Source organism: Rattus rattus, chromosome 15 (genome assembly GCF_011064425.1).
Source record: "Rattus rattus isolate New Zealand chromosome 15, Rrattus_CSIRO_v1, whole genome shotgun sequence".
In the NCBI taxonomy this organism is placed as follows: Eukaryota; Metazoa; Chordata; class Mammalia; order Rodentia; family Muridae; genus Rattus; species Rattus rattus.
The window spans coordinates 67,913,856-67,934,695 of record NC_046168.1 but is presented as its reverse complement, the minus strand read 5'-3'; positions in this window follow the sequence as shown (position 1 = coordinate 67,934,695).

Sequence of the window (20,840 nt, the reverse complement as noted above, 5' to 3'; positions counted from 1 at the left end):
GAACAATGGGTATATGTGTCCTGGGGTCAAATCCCATTACTTAATTTTATTCAAATCCATCCCTCTATAAGTTCTCTGATGTTTCTTTTTTATGCTTAGGAAGAGTTTGGGGCAGCTAGAATTTTCCTTATGCTTATACGAATCACCACCTGCTTTTGACACCTAAATATGATCTTTCTGTGGTAATGTGTTGAGGGATCCTCAGTACTACCATGCAGAGAATCGCAGTCCTTTTCAGATGTGATCTGTTTATGAATAAACATCATCCTCCCTCAACCTTGGTCACCTGACTTTTACTAAAGTATTGCAGGATTATCTGCAAATAAAGTATCTTCACTCAAATACTTGTCTTAGGACCTGGAGTATCCAACACAATACAGGGATTTAATGTTCCTTTCTTAGAGCCGTGTGTGGTGGCACGCACTTTTTCAGCACTAAGGTGGCAGAGGTAGGAAGATCTGTGAGAGTGCCAGGCCAGCCTGATGTACTGAGTGAGCTCCAGAACAGCCAGAGCTACTGGAAAAATCCCTGTCTTGAAAAACCACATCACAGAGGTACTTTAAATCATACAAGAGCATTCAGTATAGACTTGGTGTTGCCATCTTTTTCCTCCGCTGAACAGCTCTTGAGTATGGCAAAACATGGACCCTAAGCCAACCTATTTGCAAACACTAGATTAACTCCAAACTATTCATAAGTTCATTAACTGTGCCTTATTTCCTTCTGTCTAGAATGACAATGCAATTTGCATTGGAAATTTATAGTGATGACAATTTAAGATAAAAATATATACAATGAAAGGAAAGTGCAAGCCAAATAGAAAATACTAACAGCCATCTCTGACGATTATCTGTATCTGAATGGTATTACAAATTGTAATACATGTTGATCACTAAACAAAACATATTCATCAAATGTATGTCAGGCACTTTGGAGCATAAAATTATAAATCAGATACGGATGTTCTTAGTTAAGGTTTAAGGTCAGTCTAAAAAATAATAAAGGTAAGATGCATATCCTTGAAGAACTGTAATGCAAGAAATGGACAGCTGATACAGAAAATAGAAAACTAAGTTACAGGTGATTACTGAAATTGAGTAAGTACTATATGTAAGGATTGAGAGGCAGGCTACAACCTTCCCTAGTTTCTCAAAGGTAGTGTTTGTAACTGGAACACCAATGCACCTTTGTCAGTCTAAATGGTCTCTGGCAACTTAAATGCTGGAATATCCTTTGCTTGTGTCAGCTTCCCAATGTAGTAAAAATTCTTTGTTCCACAAACCAAAAGTTATTCAGTAACCTGCACCAAAATTACTAACTTATATCCCCTTTCTCTTAGGTATCTTTCCAGGGGTGTGCATAAAAAGAAACAAATGCCTATGAGTTGGTAGTGAGGACACGAGGAGATCTACTACTTTAAATTTGGACCTAAGAGGAAGAGACCAATGTGTGCTGTAAGAGACAAGAATGTACGAAAATGGAAGATACAGAGCAAAGAGTTTTTCAAAGTCAGACTATAGTGCCAGGCAAATTCTGCTATGTCTCTGCAGTGTTACATTTATCGTCATTTTATCTCACCAGTTTTTATTCATTTCCTCACATTCAAAATGGGAACTATCATGACACACACCTCATATGGTATCGATGACATGGTACCTCCTAAAATCTCAATGAAGGTAGTATAGACACTATTAACAGAAGTCACTGTGTATGAAACATGTGACAGACACTTTACATGGTCCGCACAAGACATCTTTCCAGAAGAAAAGGAGGAGAGATGCTTGGAGGGGCACCCTGTGACATGAAAATTCTTTCAACCGAGGGTGAGCAAAATCCAGTTGGCTGTTCAGAAATGGAATCAAATTCACGGTGTATATCAAAGCAGAGAAGACTACTGTGGTTACATTTCAGAAGTTTATTACTCAGAAACTTCTGTGGCATCGTGTCTGAAAAACACTTTAAGAAGCATGAAGTATGCTTTGGCTCACATAATTTTAGGGGTTTCTTTCATTATATTGCCCGCTTTAATTTAGACCATCACAAGGCAGATCATCATGTAGTGGCATGTTGTGAGAAAATGTGTCTCACTTCATGCCAAACAAGACACAGAGAATGGGGTTTCAGGGAGTGAGGGCCCAAAGAAAGACATCATTCAAAGGAATGCCTTTAGTGATCATCATTCAACCAGGACTCCTTGTCCCCAGCTCTCCCTTCCAAGTAGAGTATTTTCTTCTCAACTCTTCCTATGCCCTAATCAATAGATGAAGGCAGAGCCTTTATCACCCATATACTTTCAAAAAGGTTCATCAGTGAGTGATCCCTGCTTGCATCACGGATGAAGCTGTCAATATAGGAGACTCTGATTAAGGTAGTTAAACACCATGTGAAAAATAAGATTATTATATTTTCTTAAGGTAATTATGGGCTTTGCAGCAAAAATGAAGATGACTAATGACCCCTGCAAAGTCCTACTTTGGAATAAAGCAAACACAAATGGAGCAATGGGAAGGAGTGGAAATAAAAATAACCTATGCTTCCCATGGTATATTTCACTAGATAGAATGATGGATACCTGGTTTATGGCAAAATCTCCTCATGGAAAGTAGCACTGGGTAAGCAAATGACACCTCTGTCCTTCTACTAACTTCATGTACTGTGAGATGAAGTTATAAAATGTCCCCTCTTCTCTATTGTATGGAGTTGTGCTGCAGTTGTTGTACAACAAAATAAAACAAAGACTAACAATCTTGTTCCTTCATGACTTGATATCCCCCTACACTCAGTAACATTTCTTTTCCCTTTGGAGCAAGTTCCACAAATCATGTCCAATCCAAAAGTAAAATGGCCCAGAGGTGCATTGATTAAACAGATCATTAGCTTTTCATTATTTTGTATAAATTAACATAGTACACAGACATGAAACATAAATATATACAAAACTGAGGACTGTAAGGCCAAAGCAGGTCTGGGAATGCCGTAAATAGCTTAGGTTGACGAGCAATTAGAGGGATAAGTTCCCTTAGAGTCAGTAGCATCGTGAGGTACTCAATGTCAATACTCAAAGTGACAAAACCCATCTGTGCGAGGCTGATTAAAACCCTAAATATTCAGTCTCTAGTAATATTTGCCTTGGATTTATTCAGCTATTAATCATACTTTACATAACAGATCTCATCCTCTGAGAATCTCAGAACTCAACAGCTGTCACTTGGGAAATCAAAGTATAGTAATGTAATTTTTCCACATCAGGTCTGACAAAATTTAGTTGTGCGAGTTAGAGTTCAATCAAGCCCTTAAACCCCATAAATAAATTATAGTAAGAGGTTTGTTTTAAGAAACTTTAAACAATGATAAGGAGGGACAAAATTAAAAGGTGAAAGGTCATTGTGATATCACCAGTGGTCTATTACACTTGGAAAGTGCTATGGAAAAGTAGGAAATCCTGACACTAGATAGAAAATGAACATTGTTAACATTGAAATTAGTAATGAGTCTTAGGTCACTATGGGTCAGATCTTTGCCAGGAGTTAGTTGAAAGAGCTGTCTAAGAAGAAGGAGCCCGATCAAGTTCATCTGAAATTTTGTCTTCCTTGATACTGGCACATAGCATTCATAGAATGACACTATCTGTCAGTTGGGAATATTTCAAACACTCCCTGCATGGTCAGTCCCAACAACAAACTGAACAGAAAAGCAAGAAAATTGAATTCTAACCAAGTCAAAGTTGTCAATCCCTTGAATGGCCCTTATGATTTCTGAAAGCAGATTTCCCCCTGATTTTCAGATTTCCACTGAAAATAAGCACGAGTGAAAACTGAGAATTTCTTGACTAAGTGTTTAGCATGTCAGCTGTGAAACGTGTTTCAGGATTTGTCTACACATTATAATTTTATGGGCTTGGAATATTTTCATACATTGATTTACCAAGCTGTTTAATCAATGATCTTTGAAGAGTGGGAGAGGGGAATAGAGCATATTCTCAGCCCTAGAGTCGTATCAGTTTAGCACAGCTTTGGTGATTTGTGAGGATTGACAACTTCTGACTGTATCCACCAGAGATCTGTTGATGACCACCTCAGAAATAACAATTGGGAAATGTTTGATGAGAGAAGAGCTGCCTAGTTCTGAGATCAGGTCTCCGGGGTGTGCAAACTTTGTGCCTGTTGATTATAAGTGGTTTCTGGGATTCCTATGTGTGTAAATACCTGGAAAAGATACAAACAAAAACAATAGTCCCTGCCCTTTTGACACAAACACTCCCTATTGTCTCTTGGCTCAGTGTGGAGAACCAATTACAGAACTCATGAGAATATTTCAGAAGGGATTTGTTCTTTACTGTAATGTTTTGAGTCCTCTGTGTACCAAACCTGCTCGATTGTGAGCTCCTAGTAAAGTGATCAAGAAGCACCCGTTGTTAAGTGGGAGCATCAGGAAGAGTAGATTTGGTTTATTTAATCACATGGGAGGATAGAATCCTCTCAATTTCTTTTCTGTAACCTTTTATGTATATCTATAATTGGAGAATTTTTTTTTAGAATCAAATATCTGTTACCTTTCTCCTTAAATTTAGCCCCAATTTGTCAGTGTAAACAGTGTATCAAAGCCTATTAAAAGAGATAAATTAAGGATATTATCTGCTAGGTGAAAAGTGTATGTTTCTGTGTATTTTCCTGAAGACCATACCTATTCTGTGTCTATTATTTGTCTTAGATGTATTAAGTATATTAATCACAGTTTACATAAGTATATGTGGATATGTGCATGCTCTCAAATGTATACTTATCCACAAGTTCAACATGGTCTGACTTTCAGTTCTCTACATGAAGTTATACATAATCTTTTTGAATAGCATTGTATAAATACAGAAGTGAAAAGATTAAATGTTTCCAAATTGAGTAGTTTGCAATATTATAAAATAAAGATACTCTAAAAATGTGTATATGTTGGGGCTCATGCACATAAATATGTAGGTTTACTATCAAACTTAATAATTATTGTGAAGTACATAATAAAACAATAAAATGTGTAATATTCTATACTATAGACACATAGGTCATTTGGTCCTTGTGGAAAGCTTGTGCTGAGCATCATAGTCAGATCCCGTGACTAGCTACAGTTCAATCATGATTTGACCATTGAAACTGCATCCCAACACATTATTTCTATGCTCAGTGCAAAATAGTGACGCATCCAATAGTCTTGTATTATTTTGCTAGCCTTGTAAAGCTTATGTTGGTATGTTGAAAACTCTTTCATCAGAAGCACTAAAGTCCTCATGTTAGCATATGCCAGTTTATGTTCTCTAAATACTTACCATGGCTAACCACACATTAACAACATACCAGGAGTATGTAGGACAAGTACGCAACAATTCATAATAATGTATTACTTCTGTCAGAGAAATAGCCTTAAGATTTAAATAGTGAAATATTAAAGCACTTCAGCATTAGTAACTTTTGTATACTCTGAGCCTTTGTTTTTCAACAACACTATTTCTATACAAAGCTATTTAAACACAGGTTAATTAAACAGCTAGCCTATAAAATTCCTGAAAAGTACACTCAGCATTTAGGGGAGTTCATAGTAGAACATGTTATTTTAGTAATTTTCAACTGGAAATGAGTATTTGATGGAAATCCAGGAGAATCTCAGATAGTGCTATCTGCACTATCACCATAACAACAATTTATGACCTAATAGACTGTGCACGAGCATCATTTGGAGAATTCACAGTGAGTTCAACATTGCTCATAACAAAAGAAAGTTGGCTGATTCCTTGTCAACTTTCCTAAGAGTCAGTACTTATTCATTTCTTCATGCATCTGGTATAGTACTAGTGAATGATTCTAAGGCATTGTTATTGTATTCATTGGAGGAATTTTTTCATTTGAATTTTTGATTAGACACTTTGAATTTGTGGAGATCTTTATATACATAGAATATATAGAGATCACTGGTGTATTTTGATGGTCTGTCTGACAGGAATGAGCACCAATTAACTATTTCTTGGAAAGAATAAGAAGGAAATCCTAAAATACAGATAACTCCCAGAAGGCTACTGCAGAATTCTCAGGGGGAAGTAATAAGGATTTAACTGAACTATTTATACTGGGCCCATAAAGGAATGAATGAACACATCTTAAAACAAAATACAGACTACTGCCATTGCTCTTGGATATACCCTATAACTCAATTGTGAGAGCCTCATTGCTGAAGAGACCACATACTTGAATCATGTAGATCATTGTGCTCACCTGGAAGCTCCAGTCCTATTGGCTAGATTTCATATTTCTAGAGGGTGCTATGCTACAACTTGAGAATAAACACAACAGTCCCATGCAGTTTTGAAATCTGTCCACCACAGTAATGAGGGGCGTGGTATGACATGACCATTGCTGCAATGGTAGCAGAGTGTTTTGACAGTAGCAAATCATTTTTTAACTGTATCTAAAGATTACTCTGCAAGATATAACTTAAATCTATGACTGAGTATTTTCTAGGTTTTAGGGGAGACCCTAATACCATAATAATAATCATTGGACAGAATGTTAAATTGTCTCCTAAATTATTATCCTTATACTCAAAGGTTAGCAACTCTACCAATCCTTATTAAAGAAGTTGCTTTGTACAAAACAAGGTGATTAATACAGAGACCAAAAACAGGTCAATGTGCAGAGAATATGATTCTGTGGAGTTTTCACATCTGCAGACCAAAGCCACATCACTCACACATCCACAAGTGTCAGAAATCATCACACAGAAAGGGGAAGACAGAAAGACTAAAGAGCAATAGGTATTGGACATTTGTAGTAATACAGGATTTTCCAGCCATAACAGTTGCATTCCAAATGTAAACTCATAGAACAGTGTCGATATGCACAAGATTAAGCCAGCCAAAAAGCTCAGCAAAGTTAAGGAGGAGGAGTCTCATGGAATGTGATCAGTAGGTAAGGAGCTTTTTTTTCTTTCATTTTTATTTTTATTTTTTACTTATTTACTTTGCATCCTGTTCACTGCCCCCTCCCCCTGTCAGCCCCTCTCACAATACGCCCCCCCATCCTCCCCTCACTCAAGTGGGTGAGGACTCCCCTGGGTATCTCCCTCCCCACCTCCCCACCCTAGCACTTCAAATCAGTAAGGAGCTTTTACAAAATGCTGACGCTGGAGAAGGAAGAGTCAGTGTATTTAAAGGATATAGCCCCTGAGGCTATTCATGTTCCAACAGTCAGTACTACACCTATGCATGCTCTGTAGACACGGGGAATTTTTAAAAAAGAGCACATGAAATTGGAAACAAAATAGTGGGGGAGGGTATTGAAGAACTTGAAAGAGAGGGAGAAGAGGTGGATTTGCTCAAAATTATTATATTCATGTAAGAGTTCTTAAATAATAAAAAGTTGTATCAAATCTTAAAAGAAGATGAAGTACAATCTGAAGGTTGTGGTTATTCTAAATTGTTTTCTACAGCACTTAGAAGAGTTTGCTACCCCAGACATACTAAGATAAATGTGACACTTCTTAAAGAAATCCCAAAATTTTGCCTGTCTAGATCCTCCCCAAGAGCAGCAAATGCTTTAAACTGCTGAGCAAGCAATCCAGCCCCCAAATTATAATTTTACAAAGTAAAATAAAAACAGCTGAATGCCAACTATTGCTTTCATTAAATTATTTATGTAAAAATGTGAATGAGACTAATGTCTACAAAAATTATTAAAGATGTTCAAGCATATTGGGTTACTGATTATTTACTTGGGAATTAATTTGAGAGGTCAGTCATTTACATGTCTATTTAAAAGTATATCTATGTTGTCATGCACTGTTATTAAAGTGAAAAGCTATAACATTTAATACTGATGATTTTTAATATAGTGTGTGTACATTACTCTAGATATAAACAAAAGTGATTGAAATGTAATAGCCTGTGCAAGCTGGTTAATACCAAGCATTGTGAAGTTCACTGAAATCAGTGAAGAGAAGTCCAAATTATAGTGGTCTCACATTAGAATAGAAGTGGGATCGATGACTTTCGTTGTAAAAGAAGGTGAATAGAATTCTTAGGCAAATAGATGGAACTAGAAAATATCATCCTGAGAGAGTTAATCCAATCACAAAAGAACACACATGGTATGTACTCACTGATAAATGGATATTAGCCCCAAAACTCAGAGTACCCAAGATACAATCCACAGACCACATGAAGCTCAAGAAGAAGGAAGACCAAAATGTGGATGCTTCAGTCCTTCTTAGAAGGGGGAATAGAATACTCACCAGAGGAAATATGGAGACAAAGTGTGGAGCAGAGACTGAAGGAAAGGCCATCCAGAGGCTTCCCCACTTGGGGATCCATCCAATATACACTCAACAAATCCAGACACTACTGAGGATGCCAAAATGTGCATGCTAACAGGATCTTGATATAGCTGCCTTCTGAGAGGCTCTGCCAGAGCCTGACAAATGCAGAGGCAGACTCTCTCAGCCAACAATTGGACTAAGAATGGGGTCGCCAATGTAAGAGTTACAAAAAGAACTGGATGATCTGAAGGGGTCAGCAACCCCAAAGGAAGAACAACAATAGCAACCAACCAGACACCCCAAAGCTCTTAGGGTCTAAACCACTAAAAGGTACACATAGAGGGACTTATGGCTCCAGCCACATATGTAGCAGGGAACTGATTTTTAGGGCATCAATGGGAGGAGTGGCCCTTGGTTCTGTGAAGGCTCAATGCCCAGTTCAGGGGAATGCTAGGGTATGGAGGTGGGAGGAAGTGGGTAGGTGGGTGAGAGGGTACCCCCATAGAAGCAGGGGAAGGGGATGGGATGGGGGCTTCCATGGAGAAAACCAGGAAAAGGGATGACATTTGAAATGTAAATAAAGAAAATATTCAATAAAAGAAGAGGGGAAAAGAAGGAGGTTCATGAATATGATAAATCTGAGATGGGTGCAATTGAAACAGCCCATTACAGAAACATCTGAAGAGTATTCCAGATAACTGACTATCAAGTACAAAGACTCAGCAAATAAAAGTCTTGCTAATTTTTGGGAAGGATACCAATTTTACATGAAAAAAGTTTCGACTCAGATTATTTTATATGAAAAGGAATGACCAAGTATGTGTTCAAATGGAAGGAGTACAAAAACTAAAAATTGTTCAGTGTTCTTAGGAAATGCTACATTTTTACTTTAAGTATCTAGAATGTTTTACTTGGAGATGAAAAACTCACTTCTATTTTGAATAACATCAATATGATGTTTATGTCATAGCAGAGTTACTTACAAATACCATTAAAATAAATGTCATATGATGTTAAAGACTGTATAGCATGCACAATGTCCCAATATCAATTATTATAATTGCTTTGTAGGCAAAGCAATAACAACAAAACAGTTGTGCTAATAATTCTTGGCTACCTGTGGTCCCAGCACTGGTTAGGAAGAGGGAAGATGATCATAAGTTAAAGATCAGTCTTGGCTACACAGTGAGTCTGAGTCCAGCATGGGATGCATTAATACCTTGTCTCAAGGAGTTAGGAAAAGAAAAGGAAGAGATGGATGATGAACACAAGTAGATGGAGGAGGAAGAAAAGGAGGAGGAGGAAGAGACATGTCAGTCCACACACCACCCATTCTCTTTCAATGCTGACAAAACAGAAATGCCTTTGCTATATCACTGTGAGTCTTGAGAAACCATTTCATTCAGGACTTAGGAAACAAGTACTTGAGAAGAATGTTTGAGAATCTTACAACCACCTCATCAGTGGCCATTGCAGAAAAATTGTGTTATCAGCATTCTACTTCGAGTCATCTCTATCAGAAAATGCAAAGATATCACTTGGCTTAGAAGTATTGCCTAACGTTTTGTTTCTGGAGATGTTATTATCCTAAGAATAAATCTGAACAGACCATGGGCAGAATGTGGATTGTGATATACTCAATATTCATCACAGTTGCACCCAAAGGAATATCCATTATGTGCTTCTGGGATCCTTGAGTAAAGCAGGTTTATTACCTCTGCCAATTTTCATGTATTTTCTGTTTGATACATATACTCCTGTGAAGAAATCTTAGTCACAGTGAACATTTCCACTCACATGGCTTCTGTCTCAAGTAAATAATTTATTTTGGCTCCATTCAATAAAAAGCTCATTTGATTCAAAGTAAGGTCCAGGAAATTATCAATATTTCCCAATGAATTTCCTGAGAAGTTGCTAATTCTGAGTATTTAGGAGTTATGCTTTCTATGAAATTATTTTGGATTAACATACTTAAAATAAAGTGAGCTATAAAATGTTTATGGCATTAGATATTATTTTATTGATAATAAGTCATAATGTAACTTAATTAAACATCAAATACTTTGGTAGACATTTTGAAAATAATGTAAATATAATTGTACATAAACAACAGCAGGAAAAATACCTTGACATTTCTCAAAATTAATTGATAGCATTAGGACCAGCATCACACTTAGCCTTGAGGGCATTGCATATACCATTTTACACTATTAGAGCAGGCCCTGGACTCTATTCGGCCACTAAGTCCAACTGTTTCCTTGCACGGGGTCTTGAATTTTCAGTCTGTTACTACAAAGCAAATTCTAAGGCTCAAAGGCCAGTACATCTTTAGATCTGACCATATAGGTGGAAAGAGGGAGAGGATTTGAGAAAGGGAGGGAGAAAGGGAGAGAGGGGGAGAGAGGGTGAGGGGAGAGGGGAGGAAGAGGAGAGGGAGAGGAGAAAGGAGAGGGGAAAGGAGAGGGGAGAAAGGGAGAGAGAGAAAGGAGAGGGAGAAAGGGAGAGGGAGAGGGAGAAAGGGAGAAAGGGAGAGGGAGAAAGGGAAAGGTTAGGTGAGACTGGGTAAGGAAGAGGGAGAGGAAGAAAGGAGAGGGAGACAGGAGAGAGGGGTGAGACTGGGTGAGGAGAGAGAGAGAGAGAGAGAGAGAGAGAGAGAGAGAGAGAGAGAGAGAGAGAGAGAGAGGGAGGGGAGGGGAGAGGTGAATGTGTATGAGCATGCACATGCATGGAGGATACAGTTCAACCTCAAGTACTGTCTTCCAGTCACTCTCCAACTTTTTCAAGGGAGATGTGGTTCTCTACCTTTTCTGCATTGGGATTAAAAGGCATCAAAGCAGCTTTTAAAAATTGAGTCCAGGAAATCAAATGTGCATCTTCACACTTTCAAGGAAAACAACTTTACTGACTGAGGAATCTCACTAGTCCTCACTTTGTACTTACAGGATTCACATAAAATCATTCAATACAGCAAAATGAGCAAATAGATATGAGGAACAAATAAACAATTCTTGATTATGAGCCAAGGGAATTTTAAAAGGTTACATTGAAACAACATGATTTTGTTAAAATAATAAAGTTGGAATACTAAAACTTTGAGCAGAAATTCTTACGGTTGTGTCATAGGATTTCTATTGCTATGATAAAATGCCATGACCAAAAGCAATTTGAGGTGGAAATGCTTTACTTTTTCTTATTCTTCCATATCACAGTTCATCATAAAAGAAGTCAGAAGAGGAACTCAAATAGGGCAGGAATTTGAAGGCAGAAGTTGATGTAGAGACCCAATAGTAAATAGGAAGTAGATTGCAGTAGATAGGAAGAAATGCGGAAACTGACAATTAGATCCTGTGCAGAAGTGAGAAAGCTTAAACCACTCAATCCTAAATAAGGCTTCAGCAGATCATTTATTTTGAGGGCTCATGAAACCCTTTACAAGAAGAGTCTGAGAGACTGAAAGAGCCAGAGAGAGAGAGGACACCAAGGAAACAAAGGCTTTAAACCATGACCTTGTTTCCTTGTGTCTTACTTGTATACATAAAAACTGGAAGCCTGCTCAGGATTGCACAGGTATGCAACAGAAAGGAATTTTAACACTGACAGCAGAAGGAGACACACACCCCCTTGTCCTGTCCTTAACCAAGAAGCTCTCAGCATTTGTTGACCCCTCACAAATGAAAACTTGGGTTTCTCCAACAGGCTCTTACTAGGTATATCCCGTGTTCCGTGAGTCAACTATAACTAAAGAGTTGGGATACCCTTAAGGATAAGCACCATACCAAGCAGGAGATGGCCAAGCCAAAACAAATTCAATGACTTTTTTTCAGGACTCCATTTTCCTCAACATAATATTTTTACTGATTATTTGGGAATTTCATAGCATAGCATCACGCTCACTTCCCACCACCCATCCTTTCGACTCCCTTACGCGTGCACGTGCACACACACACACACACATACACACACACACACACACACACACACACACAATTTATTTTGGCATATACTCAATGTTGCATGGTCAAATCCCAGCAGCTAGTGCCTTAAAAAAGCTGTGTCCTTCCCAGCAGGCACACTCACCAGAAGACATCGACACTAATAATGGAGAGCTACACTTTAGCATCCTTGTCGCAATTTTTAAGACTTCTCTTTATGATTTTCTAGCAAGGCTGTTAATTTGAGGAGGCGTAGGGCTTGTCCCAGAAGCTTTCTATATTCCTCTTTTTTTTTAAAGATTTATTTATTTATTTTGTATATGAGTACACTGTAGCTGTCTTCTGACACACCAGAAGAGGGCATCGGATTCCATTACAGATGGTTATGAGCCACCATGTGGTTGCTGGGATTTGAACTCAGGACCTCTGGAAGAGCAGTCGGTGCTCTTAACCACTGAGCCATCTCTCCAGCCCCTATTCCTCTTTTTGAACTGTGAGTTTGCAGTTACTAATATCATTACAAAATAGCTCCTTGCCCTTTACTGTTGGCAGTAGAGATCTTCCACATGATTTCTGTAACAGCAAGGACCATGAGCATCCACATAGTCTTTGGTATGTGCCACAGATGTCATTCAGCCTGATCTCTGCTGTCACTACACTATAGACATCATCTTTGTTTATATATAAACAAAATTTAGGCTTCTCATACATTTGCTTTCCCAGAAATAAAAAACATTCTAAATAGTTCACATGTCATTGTCTTTTACTCATATGGAGCTGACCAAGTCATTTTGTATAATGTTAATATATTAAAAAGTAGGAGAAAGAGAAAGAAAGAAAGAGATTGAGGCAGAAGAAACAGAGGAAGCATCAGAGAAAGATGAGGAGGAAGAAGAAAAAAGAGAAGGGGGAGATATGAATGGGGAAGTGACAAGAATAATTTGAATAAATATCAAGAATGCATATGCCCATGTCAAGAATCTCAACTTAATTACATTTGTAAAATACACATCTTATATAACGCTAACAGGTTCCACACAGTAACAGCCAGGATATTTGGGGGATATTTTAACCCTTCTATATCTATTAACACAATAACTTTTATAAGTGTCTTTATTTAATAATTGTGTTAGTAATTAAATGAACCACTGTGGTTTTTAGTGAGGTAACCCAATCACAGAAAAACACACATGGTATGCACTCATTGATTAGTGGCTTTTAGCCCAAATGCTTGAATTACCCTAGATGCACAGAACACATGAAACTCAAGAAGGATGACCAAATGCGAATGCTTCACTCCTTCTTTAAAAGGTGAACAAGAAAACTCTTGGCACGGAATAGGAAGGCAAAGTTTAGAACAGGGGCAGAAGGAACACCCATTCAGAGCCTGCCCCACATGTGGCCCATACATATACAGCCACTAAACTAGATAAGATGGATGAAGCAAAGAAGTGCAGGCCGACAGGAACCAGATGTAGATCTCTCCTGACAGACACACCCAGAATACAGGAAATACATAGGCAAATGCCAGCAGCAATCCACTGAACTGAGATCGGGACCCCTGTTGAAGGAATCAGAGAAAGGTCTGGAAGAGCGTGAAGGGGCTTGAGACCCCATATGAACAACAATGCCAACCAACCAGAGCTTCCAGGGACTAAGCCACTACCCAAAGACTATACATGGACTGACCCTGGGCTCCAACCTCATAGGTAGCAATGAATAGCCCAGTAAGGGCACCAGTGGAAAAGCCCTTGGTCCTGCTAAGACTGAACCCCCAGTGAACGTGATTGTTGAGGGGAGGGTGGTAATGGGGGAGGATGGGGAGGGGAAGCCATATAGAAGGGGAGGGGGAGGGGTTAGGGGGATGTTGGCTCGGAAACCGGAAAGGGGAATAATAATCGAAATGTAAATAAGAAATACTCACGTTAATAAAGAGTAAAAAAAGTTACTAAAGCAAAACAAATCCACCTTTTAAGTGATCAAACTGAATACTGTCTTTGGATCAGTGACATCCAGTTAAACATATTATTAGTAGTGATTGCAAAGACACAGGTTCCAGTATCTGTGGTCAGATGTCAGAAATCTTTTGACGTTCATTAAACAACAGAAAACACTAAAGTGATTAACCACAACCAATTTATGTTTTAAAATGGCCTATAAGGGATCAAAAAGCATAGATTTTAATTGATTACAACAGTGAAAGTAGGAAGCATGGGCAGTTGTGAAAGACTTTCCAGACTTTAAAAAACAAAGAAAACAAGGAGGAATGAAAGAGAGCATATGTAAAGAACTACACCATCAGCCATTTCTATAATCTAATGTAGTTACCACGTGTAGTGAATATCATGAAATCTCTAACAAAACAAGCAGATTTAAATCAATGCTTCATGTATAAAACAGTATCATCATCTTTACCTCTGGGGCAATGCTTAGCTGAGATTATGCTATTTAAGTGGCCAAGGTTTAAAAGAAATAGATCCAGTTTGTTAGTTCACGATAAAACTGTGTGCCAAAGACACATGATTATTTCTCCCTGAGGATAAGGAAAAGGGACATGTTGAACACATCCAAATTGTATAAATAGAAGTTTATAGAAGATACAGAGTATTTCTCATATTTGATATGTGTTCTGAGAATAATGGCTTTATTTTAACTTAGCACAAAAGGCCTATGCTAACTCATTTGACGCATTTAGAGGCCAAGATGTTAATGTAGAATTTTGACAGGGAACTAAAACTTAAAGTAGACATAGAGTTCTTTAAACATGGGTAATTTGGGTCCACTTTAATGATTTCTCTGCCTTCTTTTATTATGTTATATGAAAGAACACATTATTATTTGACTTAAATCCTTCATGCAGAGAGGTAGACCTGACATAAGCCAAAACAATGTGATCTCTGAATACATGACTGTAGTACTTAGAAAGGATAGGTTTTCTAAAACTGAGAATCCTTCTGTAATGCTTCTGATTCTTGAGGCTCATTTGTATATATTTATCATCCTCATAGGGTTTTTCATATTTTTGCATGTCTAATAAATAGATGAGGTTTTTGTTGTAACTATGAAGTGACTATTCAATTGTTGCAAATTTCTATGACATAGTAGTTTTCATTACCCAAGTAAGGGCAATCAGAATCAATGTGAAGGTGGTCAAGGGCTTCTTGGATAGCCAAGTGATACAGTCAGTACTATGACATAATGTAGGCAATATAATATAATAATGTAGATAATATTGGCAATTAAAACTAGAATTCCCTGCAAGGTTGGGATGAAGAGATGGTTCCACAGTTACCACTGCTTGCTATCCTTGTGGAGGAACCATGCCCAAATAGTGGCTTACAGATATACTTAGTTCCAGGATATCTAATATCCTTATTTGCCTTTCTCAGGTACCAGGAAGACAATATACTCACACACATCTCAAACAACAATAACAGAACTATTAGGCACTTTGAACAAGTTATAGGAATCTATTTGTCAGTCATTACTATTATTGCCTTTATCATTCCAGGTCCCTTTAAGTACATTCCTAAAGCTCTTTATCAGGATTTTCAAGATAGTTCTATACCCTAGGTTGATTGAATAACTTGTAGTCATCCAAAGAATGACACAGAATGGACTCTATCTAGACTTTAAGGCCTGGTATCATGAGGCTGTGTTCTTGAGATTTTGATTTTTGAAATCTTGAGAAGCCACAAAAACTGTAACTCACAAGCAGATGAAAGACCATATGGATAAAAGGCAGACAAGTGTAGCTATCTCAGCTGAGCATGACCTGGATTAGTTAGGTCCCATATGAGAGTAGCTCACCATAAATACAGTGCATGAGAGCAAAATCCAAAGCATTGGACAGTAAAACATTTTTAAATCACATTCCACAGAGCCATTTGTGCTAGCATATAGATATTTTATATTTCAGGCAATCTAAAACCTTTGATTTAAGGTGATTTTGTTACAAGGAAGAGTAATTTAATAAACAAATATGGTGATTGCCCTATATTGTGTGAAAAATATTTCTGACCTCTTTTTTGGTTATTGAAGAAGATGAAAAAAAGGATTCAAAGATTTATTTTTCTCAGTTTTACAAGAACATTTTACATAATTTTTTGATTTAGATACATGGAGACAGCATCGCAAATAAATTTACTAAAATGAATTTATTAACACCAATCATACTTTTCTAAATACCAAGTTTGAAAATTAATACATTTAATAATAATGTTTCAAAAGATTAATTTTACATATTTATAAGAATTAAAGTTTCTATTTGAAGTAAAGGTTACTCTCACAACATCACCAATTGGTCATTCAAATAACATGGCTTGTACATATTCAAAGTTGTTTCATCTCAAGGGAGATATACAGTGCTAATATATTTATCAATCTAATCTCATAATAATAGAACACTTTACCTGCACAAGAGTTTATGAGTGGCAGCAGAATTACCAGTTTCCATAGCAACCTCATCTCCACGTTCGAAGGTCAAAAATTTCTCCCATGCAATCAGCAGGAAAGAAGATTGTATCTTCTAGTCAGTATGTTCACAATCTATCTGAAGGAAACAAAATTGACAAACATGAGTGTCTTAATATGTATCCCAAATGACAAGTATTGATTATAATTATTAAGAACATATTATCAACATAAAGCAACATAAATGACTACTCAGTTTTTCACATTTTAATTCACTTTTGGATTTATTAGGATAATATGTAATTTAATGCATAACATATGGATTAAATTTTCCATTAATTGGATTTTAAGTCTGTAATTTTAACTTTCAATAATTACATTCCATCACACACACACACACACAGACATACACAAGTTCATAGAAATCACAGATTTTCTAAGTATTCTATTAAAATTATTGAGAATATACTCATTATGATTCATTACCTTTCTTAAAGTTAATAGAACTCAAACCAGTATTATTGTAAATTTTCTGTAAGAAATCCATTCCCAATGGCATTATCTTGCAGATAGGAGATGTGCTTTTCCCAAGAGGTTACACCATAATTATTGCTAATTTATTTTGACATTTTAGCTATTCCATGATAAATGAAACCAAGAGAAGGTGCTAGCATGCCCTTTACTATAAATCTAATAAGAGATTTATAAACACTGATAAGCACATAAAATTTTAGAATAGTCTCAATATAAACTCACCTTGTTCATTATAATAAAAACATTGGACATCAAATGAAACTTTTCGTGTAGCAGAACCATATTAAAGCACAAATAACTTAAGAAAGTATCTGAATACTCTATATAAAACTGAATAATAAAGTTTAAAAGTAAAGGCTTATGAAAATAGTGATTATATTCCACTTTATAAAAGTAAACTGTAAATGTTTACCTTAAAGATGAAAATCACAAACAGAAACAGTGCTCCATTCAATAAACAACACTGAGTTGGTGATGCTGATTATTACCTCAAAAGTGGTCTGATAGGCTTTACATTTCATTTTCTCTTACACATTGCATATGTATTTATATATTCAGACGTGAATATCCAAATGAATTTAAAATCTTTGTTTCATAGACATTGCATAAGATAGCAACAAAATTAAACAAAAACCCAAACAAAAATAATGAACAAACAACAAAACATCAAATAGGCTTGGAGAGTAGACTCAGAAGTTGAGAGGACTGAGTGCTGTTCCAGAGGACTCCAGTTAATTGCCAACTCCTACATGGAAGCTCACTCTCTGTAATCTCAGTTCCAGGCACCCTGATGTCCTGCCCTCTCCTGGCCTCTGTGGGAAGTATGTGAAGATGTGGCTACCTCAGCCGTGCTATCAGGTAAAAGTATACCCATACAATACATGAGATGTATCCTATGGGCAATATCCAAACCCTCGCACTATTAATGATATTCTATTATACTGGTAGACAAGAACTTAGTATAACTGTCCGCTGAGATGCTCCACCAGCAGCTGACTAAAACAGATAAAGAGCCAAACATTAGTTGGAGCACTGGAAGTCTTGTGAAACGGTGGAATGAATGAGAAACCTGGAGGAATCGGGACTCCACAAGAAGACAGAGTCAATTGACCTTCATCCTTAAAGGCTCCCAGAGACTGAACCACCAAACAAAGAACAAACAAGGGCTGGAACTAGGTGCCCACACACACGCAGCAGATATGCACCTTGGCCTTCATGAGGGTCCCCCAACAATTGGTGTTGAGGCTGTCTCTGAATCTGTCCCCTGCCTGTGGAGCCTGTCTCCTTAACTGGGCTATCTTGTCTGATTTCAGTGGGAGAGGATATACCTAGACTTGCAGTGACTTGTGATGTCCGGGTGGGTGGTACCCACGGGTACCTCACACTTCTCAGAAATGACGGGGAGGGAGGAATGGGGGAAGGGGCCCTGTGAGAGTAAGGACTGGGACTAGAGGGGCCATGCGATCAGAATGCAAACCTGCAAAGAAAGAAAATGGAAAAAGTAACGACAAAAATAAAATGCAGCAAAAGTAAACGAAAAGCAAAAACTCGACAGAAATAAGCAGAAAAATCAGAGAGCATTCCTGGTAAAGGTAAGATAAGCAGTCCTGAGATACAGAATGCGATTGTAGCAGCTTCTGGGAGCTTCACCAGGTAGAATGCACATAGAAGGTGCATTAGAGTTTCAGGGGGGAGCCAAGGTCTGAATGGAGAAAGATGGCAGGACTTAAAGAAAAGGGAACAGTGCGAAGGCACAGGCTGAGTTGGTAAAGTCATGAGCCATGCCCAGCATGATGTGCCAAAGAAGAATGGTCTAAGGGAGGGGGAAAAATGCTCAAATATGGGAGAGCTGTAGGTTTTCTTCTTGAGCATCTAGTCATGATTTAATTCAAATCTCTGCTACTCCAAGAAACTACAGTATTGGGGAGAATAAATGCTATAATTATTTAGATGAACTGAATTCTATTTTTATAACCTCAAAGGGATGATTATTTTTAAATCTACAGTAGCAGATTTGAAGAAAAAGAAAAGCTTACCTCTATATAAACTTTGTTCCTCAAAAAAAATGTTCTACCTACTGGAATAGTAACATCATTTTTTTAAAATAAAACAAATAATGTATCCTATTTTGACAGTATTTTGAAACTTTGAATCATTCACCCTCTCACTTCCAAAATCCTTGGAATAATATTCAAAATCAGATGCATTTAGAAACTTGTCTTTCCTTCTGCTTTATTTTCAAAGCATGGCCATGACAAAAAAATGTTTCCTAATCACTACACACACGCTGTCTATTTAATGTAAAGACATTGTTTGATTTACATATAGTTCCCCTCAGATTCTACATAGTCCTTTAAATCTGCACACTACTAGCATAAACATATTTTCCTGTTTTCTTTGCCCAAATATCTGCATTCCCAAATGTCATGACAGAATTATTAATAGTACTTCTTTCTCCCAAAAGTCAAAGTTTACAAGATAAATTATATGCTCCACTTATTTCATGGATATTCATTATTTCTCCTACCAGGTTCTCTCATCCTTCTGTCGTGATTAAAGCTTGCGGTTGTCTCTAGAGAAGCAGTACTCCTTACTTACTTCCAGTTTATAGAGTTGTAGCAGTACTGTCTCTGCCTCTTAGCTCCAGGAATCTATTTCTTTTGCTGCAGTGTGTTTTATAGAGAAATGCACACATCTTAACACTGAAATCAGTAACAAAGTCAAAGCATAATATTTCCATCATTCAAACTCAAAGAGGTGACCCCGTAGGAAGATCAGTAGTCTTGACGAACCGGGACCCCTGAGATCTCTGACTCTGAGCCACCAACCAGGCAGCATACAAAAGCTGGTATGAGACCTCCAACACATATACAGCAGAGGACTGCCTGGTCTGGCCTCAATGGGAGAAGAAGAGCTTAACTCTTGAGAGACTTGAAGCCCTAGGGAGTGGGGAGGACTGGTGGGGGAGGGGACATCCTTTTCAAAACAGGGGGAGGAAGAATGGGATGAGGAACTGTAGAAGGGGAGACAGTGAGAGCATCCATGACTGGACTGTAAAAATTGAAAGTAATAATGATAAAAAAAATCCCTCAAATATCTTCATCGCATATAAAATGCTAACTCAGAGGTGTTACTATGACCTAGTCTGAAGTTACTTCTAACAGCACACAGTTCCCAATTTTAGGAATTTCTGCTAATACTAGGCAATGTTCATTTCCCTCATTAATCTTGTAGTGTGTTATAAAGGATATAAAATCAACTGTCTACCCTTCCTCCAAGAGAGTAGCTCCCCCAAACAGCTCTCTACTCAAATACAGCTTTAGTACACAAGGCTTCTATGATGCCAGCAGAGTCTAGAGTCCCCGCTTATTAGGTGAGCATGTTGTCTCCTGTCGTTCTAGCTTCCTGTTTCTTTGTCCTGAGTAAATCTAATTAGACATTAGGTTATTTGAGTTGGCATGATCTGCCCTAAATATGAGTGGTACTGATTCTTGGGCAGAGATCTTTGATTACATCCAAAGGAGAAAATTAGCAAAGAATGAGAATTTATCTCCTGGATTCTTGAGACACTGACACAATATGGGGATGTGATGTGATCAGCTCCCTGAGAAATGTCTCACCATGACTTTGATCCCTTAATATGTAAACCAAATAAACCTTTCCACTCTG